Raw genomic sequence first — 15,987 nt, 5'->3', positions numbered from 1 at the left:
TTTGTTGGAATCTGGGCCCGCCATCGCTTCTTCATAGTTCGAAGGTTCACCGTTGTCTAACAACATGATTTCCAGGACGGGGTTGCCGTACCACTCTGGTGCGGAACGTGTCCTTGTGGACCTACGAAGTTCAGTAGCAACTTGATCCGAAGTACCTTGATCATCATCATTGGTTTCCTCTTCAGTTGGTGTGGGCATCACAGGAACATTTTCCTGAGCTGCACCACTTTCCCGTTCGAGAGGTAGTACTTCATCGAGTTCTACTTTCCTCCCACTTACTTCTTTCGAGAGAAACTCTTTTTCCAGAAAGCATCCGTTCTTGGCAACAAAGAGTTTGCCCTCGAATCTTAAGTAGAAGGTATACCCGACAGTTTTCTTAGGGTATCCTATGAAGACGCATTTTTCCGACTTGGGTTCGAGCTTTTCAGGTTGAAGTTTCTTGACACAAGCATCGCATCCCCAAACTTTTAGAAACGACAGCTTAGGTTTCTTCCCAAACCATAATTCATACGGTGTCGTCTCAACGGATTTAGACGGTGCCCTATTTAAAGTGAATGTAGCTATCTCTAGAGCGTATCCCCAAAATGATAGCAGTAAATCAGTAAGAGACATCATAGACCGCACCATATCCAATAGAGTGCGATTACGATGTTCGGACACACCGTTTCGCTGAGGTGTTCCAGGCGGCGTGAGTTGTGAAACGATTCCACATTTCCTTAAGTGTGTGCCAAATTCGTGACTTAAATATTCTCCTCCACGATCTGATCGTAGGCACTTTATCTTTCGGTCACGTTGACTCTCCACCTCATTCTGAAATTCCTTGAACTTTTCAAAGGTCTCAGACTTGTGTTTCATTAAGTAGACATACCCATATCTACTTAAGTCATCAGTGAGAGTGAGAACATAACAATATCCTCCGCGAGCCTCAACGCTCATTGGACCGCACACATCGGTATGTATGATTTCCAATAAGTTGGTTGCTCGCTCCATTGTTCCGGAGAACGGAGTCTTGGTCATCTTGCCCATGAGGCATGGTTCGCACGTGTCAAACGATTCATAATCAAGAGACTCTAAAAGTCCATCGGCATGGAGCTTCTTCATGCGCTTGACACCAATGTGACCAAGGCGGCAGTGCCACAAGTATGTGGGACTATCGTTATCAACTTTACATCTTTTGGCATCTACACTATGAACATGTGTAATATTACGCTCGAGATTCATTAAGAATAAACCATTGACCATCGGAGCATGACCATAAAACATATCTCTCATATAAATCGAACAACCATTATTCTCAGACTTAAATGAGTAGCCATCTCGTATTAAACGAGATCCAGATACAATGTTCATGCTCAAACTTGGCACTAAATAACAATTATTAAGGTTCAAAACTAATCCCGTAGGTAAATGTAGAGGCAGCGTGCCGACGGCGATCACATCGACTCTGGAACCATTCCCGACGCGCATCGTCACCTCGTCCTTCGCCAGTCTCCGTTTATTCCGCAGCTCCTGCTGTGAGTTACAAATATGAGCAACGGCACCGGTATCAAATACCCAGGAGTTACTACGAGTACTGGTAAGGTACACATCAATTACATGTATATCAAATATACCTTTGGTTTTGCCGGCCTTCTTATCTGCTAAGTATTTGGGGCAGTTCCGCTTCCAGTGACCCTTCCCCTTGCAATAAAAGCACTCAGTCTCAGGCTTAGGTCCATTCTTTGACTTCTTCCCGGTAACTGGCTTACCAGGCGCGGCAACCTCCTTGCCGTCCTTCTTGAAGTTCTTCTTACCCTTGCCCTTCTTGAACTTAGTGGTCTTATTGACCATCAACACTTGATGTTCTTTCTTGATTTTAGCCTCTGCTGACTTCAGCATCGAGAACACTTCAGGAATGGTCTTTTCCATCCCCTGCATGTTGTAGTTCATCACAAAGCTCTTGTAGCTTGGTGGGAGCGACTGGAGGATTCTGTCAATGACCGCCTCATCTGGGAGGTTAATGTTCAGCTGGGTCATACGGTTGTGCAACCCAGACATCTTTAGGATGTGCTCACTGACAGAACTGTTTTCCTCCATCTTACAACTGTAGAACTTGTCGGAGACATCATATCTCTCGACCCGGGCATGAGCTTGGAAAACTAGTTTCAGCTCTTCGAACATCTCATATGCTCCGTGATGCTCAAAACGCTTTTGGAGCCCCGGTTCTAAGCTGTAAAGCATGCCGCACTGAACGAGGGAGTAATCATCAGCGCGAGTTTGCCAAGCATTCATAATGTCTTGGTTCTCTGGGACGGGAGCGTCACCTAGCGGTCCTTCTAGGACATATTGTTTCCTGGCAGCTATGAGGATGATCCTCAGGTTCCGGACCCAGTCCGTATAGTTGCTGCCATCATCTTTCAGCTTGGTTTTCTCTAGGAACGCGTTGAAGTTCATGTTGACATGAGCGTTGGCCATTTGATCTACAAGACATATTTGCAAAGGTTTTAGACTAAGTTCATGATAATTAAGTTCTAATCAAATTATAAACTCCCACTCAGATTAGACATCCCTTTAGTCATCTAAGTGTTACACGATCCGAGTCGACTAGGCCGTGTCCGATCATCACGTGAGACGGACTAGTCATCGTCGGTGAACATTCTCATGTTGATCGTATCTTTCATACGACTCGTGTTCGACCTTTCGGTCTCCGTGTTCCGAGGCCATGTCTGCACATGCTAGGCTCGTCAAGTTAACCCTAAGTGTTTTCGCTGTGTAAAACTGTCTTACATCCGTTGTATGTGAACGTAAGAATCCATCACACCCGATCATCACGTGGTGCTTAGAAGCGACGAACTGTAGCAACGGTGCACAGTTAGGGGAGAACACTTCTTGAAATTTTTGTAAGGGATCATCTTATTTACTACCGTCGTCCTAAGTAAACAAGATGCATAAACATAATAAGCATCACATGCAATTATATAGTTGTGACATGATATGGCCAATATCATATAGCTCCATTGATCTTCATCTTCGGGGCTCCATGATCATCTTGTCACCGGCTTGACACCATGATCTCCATCATCATGATCTCCATCATCGTGTCTTCATGAAGTTGTCACGCCAACGACTACTTCTACTTCTATGGCTAACGCGTTTAGCAATAAAGTAAAGTGAGTTACATGGCATTCTTCAATGACACGCAGGTCATACAAAAAATAAAGACAACTCCTATGGATCCTGCCGGTTGTCATACTCATCGACATGCAAGTCGTGAATCCTATTACAAAGAACATGATCTCATACATCACAATTCATCATTCATCACAACTTCTGGCCATATCACATCACATGATCAATCGCTGCAAAAACAAGTTAGACGTCCTCTAATTGTTGTTGCATCTTTTACGTGGCTGCAATTGGGTTCTAGCAAGAACGTTTTCTTACCTACGAATAACCACAACGTGATTTTGTCAACTTCTATTTACCCTTCATAAGGGCCCTTTTCATCGAATCCGCTCCAACTAAAGTAGGAGAGACAGACACCCGCCAGCCACCTTATGCAACTAGTGCATGTCAGTCGGTGGAACCGGTCTCACGTAAGCGTACGTGTAAGGTTGGTCCGGACCGCTTCATCCCACAATACCGCCGAAGCAAGAAAAGACTAGTAGAGGCAAGTAAGATGACAAAATCCACGCCCACAACAAAATTGTGTTCTACTCGTGCAAAGAGAACTACGCATAGACCTAGCTCATGATGCCACTGTTGGGGAACATTGCAGAAAATTAAAATTTTTCCTACGGTTTCACCAAGATCCATCTATGAGTTCATCTAAGCAACGAGTCAAGGGAGAGAGTTTGCATCTACATACCACTTGTAGATCACGAGCGGAAGCTAGCCAAGGGGATGGTGATGATGGAGTCGTACTCGAACGTGATTCGGATCACCGATGTCCAAGTGCTGAACGGACAGCACCTCCGCGTTCAACACACGTACGGGACGGGAGACGTCTCCTCCTTCTTGATCCAGCAAGGGGGAAGGAGAGGTTGAGGAAGATTGCTCCAACGGCAGCACGACGGCGTGGTGTAGTTGGTGCAGCAGTACTCCGACAGGGCTTCGCCAAGCATATGCGGAGGAGGAGAGGTGTTGGGGAGGGGAGGGGCTGCGCCTTGGCTTGTGTTAAGCTCCCATGCGCCTCCCCACTATATATAGGGGTGGAGGGGCTGGTTTCTTGCCCTCCAAGTCCATTGGGGCGTTGGCCAAGGTGGGAGGAAAGAAATCCCATCATTTCCTTCCCCACCGATTGTTATCCCCCCTTTTTAGGGATCTTGATCTTATCCCTTCGGGATATGATCTTATTCCTTCTAAGGGGGGATCTTGGTGCGCCTTGACCAGGGGTGTGGGGCCTTTCCCCCACTACTCACGTTCATGTGGGTCCCCCCATGCAGGTGGGCCCCACTCCGGAACCTTCTAGAACCTTCCCGGTACAATACCGAAAAATCCCGAACATTTTCCGGTGGCCAAAATAGGACTTCCCATATATAAACCTTTACCTCCGGACCATTCCGGAACTCCTCGTGACGTCCGGGATCTCATCCGGGACTCCGAACAACATTCGGTAACCACATACAAACTTCCTTTATAACCCTAGCGTCATCGAACCTTAAGTGTGTAGACCCTACGGGTTCGGGAGACATGTAGACATGACTGAGACGTTCTCCGGTCAATAACCAACAGCGGGATTTGGATACCCATGTTGTCTCCCACATGCTTCTCGATGTTGTCATCGGATGAACCACGATGTCGAGGATTCGATCAAACCCTGTATACAATTCCCTTTGTCAATCGGTACGTTACTTGCCCGAGACTCGATCGTCGGTATCCCAATACCTTGTTCAGTCTCGTTACCGGCCAGTCACTTTACTCGTACCATAATGCATGATCTCGTGGCCAACACTTTGGTCACCTTGAGCTCATTATGATGATGCATTACCGAGTGGGCCCAGAGATACCTCTCCGTCATACGGAGTGACAAATCCCAGTCTCGATCCGTGTCAACCCAACAGCTACTTTCGGAGATACCTGTAATGCACCTTTATAGTCACCCAGTTACGTTGTGACGTTCGATACACCCAAGGCACTCCTACGGTATCCGGGAGTTACACGATCTCATGGTCTAAGGAAGAGATACTTGACATTGGCAAAGCTCTAGCAAACGAACTAAACGACCTTTGTGCTATGCTTAGGATTGGGTCTTGTCCATCACATCATTCTCCTAATGATGTGATCCCGTTATCAACGACATCCAATGTCCATAGCCAGGAAATCATGACTATCTGTTGATCACAACGAGCTAGTCAACTAGAGGCTCACTAGGGACATATTGAGGTCTATGTATTCACACGTGTATTACGATTTCCGGATAATACAGTTATAGCATGAATAAAAGACAATTATCATGAACAATGAAATATAATAATACTTTTATTATTGCCTCTAGGGCATATTTCCAACAAATAAGCTTTATATGAACTTGTGATATGGAGGAAATAAAAGCGATAGACTACATAATAAAGGTCTTTATCACAAGCGGCGATATAAAGTGACGTTCTTTTGCATTAAGATTTTGTACATCCAACCATAAAAGCGCATGAAAACCTCTGCTTCCCTCTGCGGAGGGCCTATCTTTTACTTTTATCTTCTACCCTTATACAAGAGTCTTGGTGAATGCTACGTCTTGAGCTTGCGTTGGTTTTCCTTGAAGAGGAAAGGGTGAAGTGGGGAGAGGAAAATAAGAGGCAAATGGCAAATAATGTAAATGTGAGGGAGATGAGTTTGTGATGGGTACTTGGTACGTCTTGACTTGAGCGAAGACCTCCCCGGCAATGGCGCCAGAAATCCTTCTTGCTACGTCTTGAGCTTGCGTTGGTTTTCCTTGAAGAGGAAAGGGTGATGCAGCAATAGTAGCGTAAGTATTTCCCTCAGTTTTTGAGATCCAAGGTATCAATCCAGTAGGAGGCTCCTCAAAAGTCCCACGCACCTACACAAACAAACAAAGAACTCACAACCAACGCAATAAAGGGGTTGTCAATCCCTTCACGACCACTTGCGAAAGTGAGATCTAATAAAGATAGTATGATAAGATAAATATATTTTTGGTATTTTATAATATAGATGCAAAAAGTAAAGATGCAAATAAAAGTAGATTGGAAGCAAATATGATAAGAGATAGACCCGGGGGCCATAGGTTTCACTAGAGGCTTCTCTCAAGATAGCATAAGTATTACGGTGGGTGAACAAATTACTGTCGAGCAATTGATAGAAAAGCGAATAATTATGAGATTATCTAGGCATGATCATGTATATAGGCATCACGTCCGCAACAAGTAGACCGACTCCTGCCTGCATCTACTACTATTACTCCACACATCGACCGACTCCTGCATGCATCTAGAGTATTAAGTTCATAAGAACAGAGTAACACATTAAGCAAGATGACATGATGTTGGGGGATAAACTCAAGTAATATGATATAAAACCCCATCTTGTTATCCTCGATGGCAACAATACAATACATGCCTTGCAATCCTTTCTGTCACTGGGTAAGGACACCGCAAGATTGAACCCAAAGCTAAGCACTTCTCCCATGGCAAGAAAGATCAATCTAGTAGGCCAAACCAAATTGATAATTCGAAGAGACTTGCAAAGATAACTCAATCATACATAAAAGAATTCAGAGAAGATTCAAATATTATTCATAGATAAACTCGATCATAACCCCACAATTCAACGGATCTCGACAAACACACCGCAGAAAGAGTTTACATCGAATAGATCTCCACATGAGAGGGGGAGAACATTGTATTGAGATCCAAAAAGAGAGAAGAAGCCAGCTAGCTAATAACTATGGACCCGTAGGTCTGTGGTAAACTACTCACAACTCATCGGAGGGGCTATGGTGTTGATGTAGAAGCCCTCCGTGGTCGATTCCCCCTCCGGCAGAGCGCCGTCGAAGGCTCCAAGATTGGATCTCGCGGATACAGAAGGTTACGGTGGTGGAAATTGTGTTTCATTGGCTCCCTGGATGTTTTCGGGGTACGTAGGCTTATATAGGAGGAAGAAGTACGTCGGTGGACGCCTGAGGGGTCCACGAGACGGGGGGCGTGCCCTATAGGGGGGGGGCGCCCTCCTATCTCGTGGAGTCCTCGGCTGCTTCTTGACTTGCACTCCAAGTCCTGTGGATCACGTTCTTTCCAAAAATCACGCTCCCGAAGGTTTCATTCCGTTTGGACTCCGTTTGATATTCCTTTTCTTCGAAATACTGAAATAGGCAAAAAAACAGCAATACGGGTTGGGCCTCCGGTTAGTAGGTTAGTCCCAAAAATGATATAAATGTGTAAAATAAAGCCCATAAACATCCAAAAGGGGTAATATAATAGCATGGAACAATAAAAAATTATAGATACGTTGGAGACGTATCAGTGATCATCAGCTTTCCTTTTTACACTTTTTCCTTTGGCAAGCACTTTGTGTTGGAGCGATCCAGATATATATATCCACTTGGATATAGGTTTTCATAAAGTATTATTGTTGACATTACCCTTGAGGTAAAAGGTTGGGAGGCGAAACTATAAGCCCCTATCTTTCTCTGTGTCCGATTAAAACTTTGAAGCCATAAATATCACGTGAGTGTTAGCAATTGTGAAATATTAAATGATAGTTGAGTATGTGGAATTTGCTGAATCAAAGCTCTTACATAGACCCTTCTTGAAAATAAGATGAATTGAAATTGTTTGATGACCGAGAACATAGTTTTTTAGTTTTCAAGAAAGTTCATGATCTATACGTTAACATGTGAAGTGCTTGTTACTTGATCATGAGAAGTTCTATGAGTTGAGCTACTGTTATGATATATAATGATGCTAGAAAAGGTGACTGAAATTATCATTGATCAAACCTGTGCACTTGCTAGCATTTACACTTCATAAATTATTTCTTTTATCATTTACCTACTCGAGGAGGAGCAGGAATTAAGCTTGGGGATGCTGATACGTCTCCAACGTATCTATAATTTATGAAGTATTCATGCCATGTTTGTAATATTTTTACATGATTTTGGTATCATTTGATTAGAACTAACCCGGACTGACGCTGTTTTCAACAGAACTACCGTGGTGTTGTTTTTGTGCAGAAATAAAAGTTCTCGGAATGCGTTGAAAATCGACGGAGAATATTTTTGGAAAACATAAAAAATACTAGAACAAAAAGCTACTGGAGGGGAGTCCCAAGGCCACCACGAGGGTGGAGGGCGCGCCCTACCCCCCGGTAGGGTGCTCCTACCTCGTGGACTCCCCGTGGGCCCCCTTAACGTGAAACCGACGCCAACCCCTCCTATAAATTCTAAAAACCCCAGAACAGAGGGGAGATCGGAAGTTCCGCCGCCGCAAGCCTCCAGAACCACGAGAAATCAATCTAGGCCCTCTCCGGCACCCTGCCGGAGGGGGCCATCATCACCGGAGGCCATGGGGGAGGATCTGATTGGAGGGGCCATCATGTCCATGAAGGCCAAGGACCAAAGGGAGAACCTCTCCCCATCCAGGGGGAGGCCATGGAGGAGGAAGCACAAGGGGGGAGAACCTCTCCTCCTCTCTCTCGGTGGCGCCAGAGTGCCATCGGGAGGGAAATCATCGCCGCGGTGATCATCTTCATCAACATCACCATCCTCATCTCTTTTACGCGGTCCACTCTCCCACACCACACTGTAATCACCTACTTGAACATGGTGCTTTATGCCACATATTATGATCCAATGATGTGTTGCCATCCGATGATGTTTTGAGTAGATTTCCTTGGGTTGATTGATGATCTAGATTTGTTTGAGTTGTATGTTTTATTATTGGTGTTGTCCACACGCAAGCATGAGGGATCCCTGCTGTAGGGTTTGCAATATGTTCATGGTTTGCTTATTGTCTGTGTTGCGTGAGTGACTGAAACACAAACACTGATAAGTGGGTCATGGCGTATGGGAAGAAAGAGGACTTGATACTTTAATGTTATGGTTGGGTTTTACCTTAATGATCTTTACTAGTTGCGGATGCTTGCTAGAGTTCCAATCATAAGTGCATATGATCCAAGAATAGGAAGTATGTTGGCTTATGCCTCTCCCTCATATGAAATTGCAATGATGATTACCGATCTTGTTAATAATTGCCTAGGACAATTCCGCACACCGACCCATCATTATTCCACACTCGCTATTTATAATACTTAAGTAATATATTCTAACTTTATGATAATAGAACCTACTTTTATATTTTAGCTCTCCGATACCCTGCAAAATTATCCTCTTCATACCCACAACATAGTTTTATTTCTCGTTTCTAGTTGGAAGCAAACGCTCGATGTACGTAGAGTCGTATCAGTGGTAGATATGACTTGCGAGAATATTGATCTTACCTTTAGCTCCTTGTGGGTTCGACCCGCCATACTTATCACTTCCACTTTTAGAAATTGCTATGATGATTCCTTGCACTTGGGGATTATCAATGCGCATGGTAGATAAACACGTTCTCATCTTTTGCACATAACCACTAGAATCATAAGTGCACGAATAATATGATGCAACAATGGCAATATTCATGGCACTAGGTATATGGTGCAAAGAAATAAGAAAAGCATGCTTCACAAGAAATATGTCAAAAGCTCCAAAGATATGTGAGAATGCTATGGGGGCAATCTCATTAGCAATACTAGAATCATTGTTGCACTCAAGACATAGCAAATCTATCATGAGAGAGGCAACATATGGAGAGATATGACAAGAAGCAATTACAATCATGTGCAAAGCATGTAGATGGTTGTCATCAACCGCATGAAATGAGCAAGTATGAATCATGGGTGATGCAACATAAGCAAGCAGATCAATCATATCGTGCAAACTAGTGGAGCGAAGATGCAACACACTAGAGGAAATCATGGCAATCATGTCATGTGAACAAATAATAGGCATAAACAATGCCCATGACATATTGCAAGCACGAACACAAGGCAAGATCATAGTATTATCATAGGAACTAGATCACTGATGGCACGCGTTGCCGCGCCCGTCCATTTTTACGATGGAATGATAGGTATTACCACATGTAAATACTGTTTGTAAGTGTGTAAACATAGCAATATTTTGTCATTAAAGTAGGAAACAATTCCCGTTTTCATCAGTATGCAAAAATGGAGCACAATATTGATCAATAAAGAAAAGGTGAGATTTATTTGGTATGCAAAGTAGAGTGGTACCTGTTATAGATTTGCGGGCCAGGACTGACACAGGTTTTAGTTTTCAAGATTGGAAGATGTATTAGAAGATAAGTGCTCAACTCAGAGCACCAAGCAAAGCAAGATTCAAAGTAGGACTCTTACAAAAACAATAATGCTTAACGAAGACTGTTCCATACGCAGTCTAGAAAATAACCATTAACTCTTTACCAAGAAAATATATATCCTCGTTGGGTGTAGAAATTTAATGCTTAACATAGACTATTCCATACCCAGTCTAGAAAACCCACCATTAACTCTTTACCAAGAAAATATATATCCTCATTGGGTGTAGAAATTTTCACCATCTCCAAAATAGTTACAATTAGGTGTGCGTGTGACGCATTGTTTTTTAGTGTGTTGGGGAAGGTACACGTGAGTCCTAATCCTATATTGTCAATTAGACTCCATTTTGATTCTTTCCTTGGGTGAATATTGTCAATGGTGAGCCCTTTTTTCTAGCCACCTTAGTCACCAATCCATCTGCAGTACATGATGCATTGGTTAGAAATAGATATTGGTGGAGGAAATAAGTAAGTACATTAAAGCACAAGCACAGACCCGCCTGATTCGTCTCCATCATCCAACTTTTGTGCAATAACATAGAAAATAACCTGCACAGGAGCACTCACTTCTTGTTTCAGAACATGCACATTACGAAAAGTTATAACTCTGCCATTTTTTCTCCTCTAGAAAGCCAAAGCCCTCCGATGTAAGTTTCAGGAACAACTTTGGTTTTGGCCTTACCTGCTAAAATCAACAACTTCGGCCTACTCATATAAGCAGCCACTAATCAACAAAAGGTCAAGATACTTAAAAGTAGTATCTGGTGGGTACAGTGTCCCCATAGAATCTCTACTTATTTGCCTCCTAAAAAGCAGATGAGAAGTTATTTCTAGTCAGTACGCAATCACGATGTGGTAATTGTGGACTTGAAGGGCAGCTTACACCAGTTGTAATTTGGTTGAAGGAAGTGGCTTCTTTTCTTTTCGGAGTGAAGATTTTGTGATCATTATCAACGGAATTGGATGTGGACGTACCCTTCTACCTTTTGTAGTTAGTTCTGTATAAGCTTCACGATCTGTGGTTCAAAGAGTCCTGGTATGTTTTTCATTGTGAGATTGGCCAATCTGTAAGAAGTGAGAACAAACATTGTTAAGGAAATCTCGCATTAAAAAGAACTTGCGGAGGAAAGATGCAAAGAGAGAACCCTGGTGACGGCTACAAAATATGTTGGTACCTGGTTGTATGGAGTGGTAAGTCCTCCAGTGTGGATTCCTATGTGAGCACCACGGTTCAGTTCGTCACCAGATACATAAGCAAAATGTTCAACAGTCCCTGGGAGGCATTGATTGGCAAGTTTATCCATCTGCACGAAGAGTATAAAAATATGACAGATCTGAAAAAAGCCACGCAACAAACATATACTGAGAACTTAGGTACCTTTGGGAAGGAATTGATCAGTCCTAATAAGTTTTGTGCTGACATGTTTGTACCTGTAGAACATAAATTTATGATAGCTTCACATGCGGCTGAGTTGCGACACTCGGTTATGAAGATTGATGTTATCTACTATAGTGATTCCACTTTGTACTCCTCACATAATCATCTCACACACACAAATAGTCCACCGAGTGCATGGTTATTCATGTGCATTGCATCAAACACATGACATGCACATGGCTAAATAAATCAAAGCCTGAATGTTCAAAGAAAACAAGCGACATGAAGACTTAACCAGGAACATAGGTTTCCGCCATTGCCATTCTTGCCATCATCGAACCTCCTCTTCCCCTTACCTCCGGCTGCACGTCAGTACTTGGAACACCAATGAAATCTTTTTCATACAAGATGTTTTCAGTCAAACTTTATTCCTGCGGAACAAAAACCAAATCAACAATCTGTTGAATTGTTTAAATAGGTAACATGGAATAAAGGGGGGATCGGAACCTCAAAAATAAATCCATGAAAGCTTCATCTTACATAACCGATTATAGTGATGTCACTATGGACACACTGGAACCTCACCGTGGTCACCTGACAGCGCACCCTTCCCCTCGTCTCCATGCGTGCCCCTCTGAACCGCCTGTGGGAGCTCCTTGCATCGTGGATTCACAACAACCAGATCAGTTTAGGGTCGTCAGGAGGTGCTCAACATACCTCTGCCCGGGTGCTTGAGAGACGTTGGATCCGGCGGCGGCGCCACCTACATAACATAGGAACAAATCTGGTTGGCCTCGGTGGTGTAGCGCCTCGACCGATCTGAGAGTGCAGCCCCTCCCTGTTGCATCTTGAGGGTAAAACATGAGAGGATGACGGCGGCTGGGTGAAGACGGGCGTCGTTCCACAGATGGGGGATTCCTGTTATGAGAGAGAGGTGAGAGGTTAGGGAGAGGAAGGCAAGTGGAGGCGCTGTTATAGGCCCAGCAGGCCCAATTGAATCCCAGGACCCCAAAAAAGCCACCAGAGCAGCGGCCCAAGAAGTTCAACTCTCGTTAAGATCGATAGGAAGACTGTACGTGTGATCTGACGGCCGAGAATGGCCAAAGGTGGCGATCCAATGGATACAAACGCTTAATGTTTCTAAATGGGTCACAAAAGGAACATGGCAATAGCAAGCAATATCTCCACCAAGCTTGCAAATACACATACAAGTACTAGAAACATGGATCATCATGTGTAAAGCAAATTATGGGTCACAAATGCATGGCAAAGGCATAGGAATGAGTATATCATGCAAAGTGAACATGGCAAGATGGGCATAGAATACATAATGGACAATAACCCATAACCATGCGAGGGCCATGTAGAAGAAATGCGTGAAGTCTTTGCACGAAGTGAATGGTGGTAAGCACAATCCACGGGATCCCAAGTCATCATTGCTGTCTAGAGCTCGTTTTGTCAACTCATGGGATTGTGAGATTGACAAGTAAGCATGGGTACCTTCACAAAAGAGACACGAACCAAAGAAATTGTATGCATGGTAAATGTGCACATCATTCATCAAGATGTGTATGTGCACGTCTGAGTTAGCACAATATAAGCATCACTCAAAGAAATTTGATGCATGGTATAAGAACATGTCATCCATCATGAAAGAATAGTTGTTATGTATGACACAATTGAAGGAAATATGCCCTATAGACAATAATAAAGTTTTTATTTTATATTTCCTTATTTCATGATAAATGTTTATTATTCATGCTAGAATTGTATTAACCGGAAACTTAATACATGTGTGGATACATAGACAAAATGCTATGTCCCTAGTAAGCCTAGACTAGCTCATTGATCAAAGATGGTTAAGTTTCCTAACCATAGAAATGTGTTGTCATTTGATGAACGGGATCACGTCATTAGGAGAATGATGTGAAGGACAAAACCCATCCCTTAGCTTAGCATAATGATCATTCAATTTTAATGCTATTGCTTTCTTCATGTCAAATACATATTCCTCTAACTATGAGATTATGCAACTCTCGGATACCGGAGGAATGCCTTGTATGCTATCAAACGTCACAACATAACTGGGTGATTAAAGATGCTCTACAAGTATCTCTGAAGGTGTTTGTTGGGTTGGCATAGATCGAGATTAGGATTTGTCACTCCGAGTATCGGAGAGGTATCTCTGGGCCCTCTCGGTAATACACATCATAAGAAGCCTTGCAAGCAAAGTGACCAATGAGTTAGTTGCAGGATGATGTATTACAGAACGAGTAAAGAGACTTGCCAGTAACGAGATTGAACTAGGTATGAAGATACCGACGATCGAATCTCAGGCAAGTAACATACCGATAGACAAAGGGAATTACATGTGTTGTCATAAGGTTCGACCAATAAAGATCTTCGTAGAATATGTAGGAGCCAATATGGGCATCCAGGTCCAGCTATTGGTTATTGATCGGAGATGTGTCTCGTCATGTCTACATAGTTCTCGAACCCATAGGGTCCGCACGCTTAACATTCGTTGATGATATATTATTATATGAGTTATGCATGTTGGTGACTGAATGTTGTTCGGAGTCTCAAATGAGATCACAGACATGACGAGGAGCTCCGGAATGGTTCGGAGGTAAAGATTCATATATTGGATGATATGGTTAGGCCAAGGGGTCAGACCCACGGGGCTATAGGTCGGTGCAAAAGAAAGTTTTGCGGAGGTGAGAGGCCAAACGCCGGAGACTCTGGCGCCTGGCCCTGGGCCAGACGCCGATGCCCATGGCGTTTGGGCTAGACACCAAGGATTGTGGCGTTTGGTCCTGGAGTCCGAGTGGGACTCTTGCCTTTTGGGCAAAACCGACTTTGAGGAGGCTTTTGCTCCAAGTTTTGACCCCAGGGCTCAACATATAAATAGAGGGGCAGGGCTAGCACCAAAGACACATCAAGATTCACCAAGCCGTGTGCCGGCAACCCCGTACCCTCTAGTTTATCCTCCATGATAGTTTCCGTAGTGCTTAGGGGAATCCTGCGGAGATTGTTCTTCACCAACACCGTCACCATGCCATGTCCTGCCGGAACTCATCTACTACTTCGCTCGTCTTGCTGGATCAAGAAGGCGAGGACGTCATCGAGCTGAACGTGTGCTGAACGTGGAGGTGCCATACGTTCAGTACTTGATCGGGATGGATCATGAAGGTGTACGACTACATCAACCGCGTTGATAAACGCTTCCGCTTATCAATCTTCAATGGTATGAAGATGCTCTCCCCCTCTCGTTGCTATGCATCTCCTAGATAGATCTTGCATGAGCGTAGGAAAATTTTAAAATTGCATGCTACGTTCCCCAACAGTGGCATCATGAGACAGGTCTATGCATAGATGATATGCACTAATAGAACACAAAGAGTTGTGGGCGGTGATCGTCATACCGCTTACCACCAATGTCTTATTTTGATTCGGTGGTATTGCTGGATGAAGGGCCCGGACAAACCTTACATGACCATGTTCATGAGACCGGTTCCACCGACAGACATGCAACTAGTTTTGCATAAAGGTGGCTGGCGGGTGTATGTTTCTCCTACTTTAGTTGAATTGAATTTCACTGCAGCCGGTCCTTGTTGAAGGTTAAAACAACAAACTTACAAATCACCGTTGTGGTTTTTGTGCCATAGGTAAGAACGGTTCTTGCTAGAAGCCCGTAGCAACCACGTAAAACTTGCAACAACAAAGTAGAGGACGTCTAACTTGTTTTTGCAGGGATGTTGTGATGTGATATGGTCAAGACATGATGTGATATACGTTATTGTATGAGATGATCATGTTTTGTAAAAGTTATCGGCAACTGGTAGGAGCCTTATAGTTGTCGCTTTATTATATGAAATGCAAACACCATGTAATTTCTTTACTTTATCACTAAGTGTTAGCGATAGTTGTAGAGGCAATAGTTGGCGAGACGACCACGACACAACGATGGAGATCAAGGTGTCGAGTCGGTGACAATGGAGATCATGACGATGCTTTGGAGATGGAGATCAAAAGCACAAGATGATTATGGCCATATCATGTCACATATTTTGATTGCATATTATGTTTATCTTTATGCATCTTATATTTCTTAGTACGGAGGTAGCATTATAAGATGATCCCTTAACTAAATTTCAAGGTATAAGTGTTCTCCCTGACTATGCACCGTTGCGACAGTTATTTGTGTTGAGACACCACGTGATGATCAGGTGTGATAGGCTCTACGTTCACATACAA

Source organism: Triticum aestivum, chromosome 5B (assembly GCF_018294505.1).
Source record: "Triticum aestivum cultivar Chinese Spring chromosome 5B, IWGSC CS RefSeq v2.1, whole genome shotgun sequence".
Lineage (NCBI taxonomy): Eukaryota > Viridiplantae > Streptophyta > Magnoliopsida > Poales > Poaceae > Triticum > Triticum aestivum.
The sequence above is the reverse complement of the archived record's forward strand: the minus strand, read 5'-3'. Positions refer to the sequence as shown.